We start from the raw sequence: 768 nt of genomic DNA on the forward strand, positions 1-768 counted from the left end.
TGTAGTGCTATACTCACAGTACTCACACTGATACACTTTCCTGCCACTGTGTGTCTTCATATGCTTTTAAGCTCATTCTGTTGCCTAAATCCCTTTCTACATCTCTTGCACCTAAATGGAAGATCCTTTGTGTGAACTGAGAGAATATGGCGACTTAGAACAAACGGATCTGCAATCTTAAAGTCACAATGTCTACACTGGTGCATTTTTTTGCCCTTGTGGGCAGCCACGTGTTTCTTGAGTTCTGAAGGCCTATGAAAGCCTTTATCACACATGTCACACTTATGGGGTAGTCTTTCGTGTGAACTGAAATTATGTGTCGTTTCAAATCACTTGAGTTCGAACTCTTGTGGTCGCAATGCAAACACTGGTGTGTTTTGCTTTCTTGGTGGATAAGAGCATGTTGCTGCACCTCTTTGGTATCCGAGAAAGTCAGAAGACAAATGTCACACTTGAATGGCATCTCTTTACTATGCTTAGTTTTGACATGTGTTTTCAAGTTAGAAGAGTCTGCAGACCTATATTCGCAGTACTGGCATTGGTACGGCTTCTCCCCAGTATGGATTCTCATGTGCTTTTGAGCTCTGAGGGGTGACGAAAACCCTTACCACACTCCACACAAATATGAGGAAAGTTCTTGCTGTGGACCGCCAAGAGGTGGCGATTCAGTAACCCTTGTTCAGCTGTCTCGTATTCACAGAATTTACACTTGTGCATTTTGTTGGCTCCTTTTCCTTATGCACCATTTTGTGAGTAAACAAAGCCCCT

At 43.0% G+C, this 768-nt stretch overlaps 1 pseudogene; it reads right to left on the reverse strand.

Moving 5' to 3' along the window:
- Positions 1-6: 6 nt before the first annotated feature.
- LOC108525793 (zinc finger X-chromosomal protein-like) lies at positions 7-764 on the reverse strand (annotated as a pseudogene).
- Positions 765-768: the final 4 nt, after the last annotated feature.

This window comes from Rhinopithecus bieti, unplaced genomic scaffold, assembly GCF_001698545.2.
Source record: "Rhinopithecus bieti isolate Rb0 unplaced genomic scaffold, ASM169854v2 scaffold_4570, whole genome shotgun sequence".
Classification (NCBI taxonomy): Eukaryota; Metazoa; Chordata; class Mammalia; order Primates; family Cercopithecidae; genus Rhinopithecus; species Rhinopithecus bieti.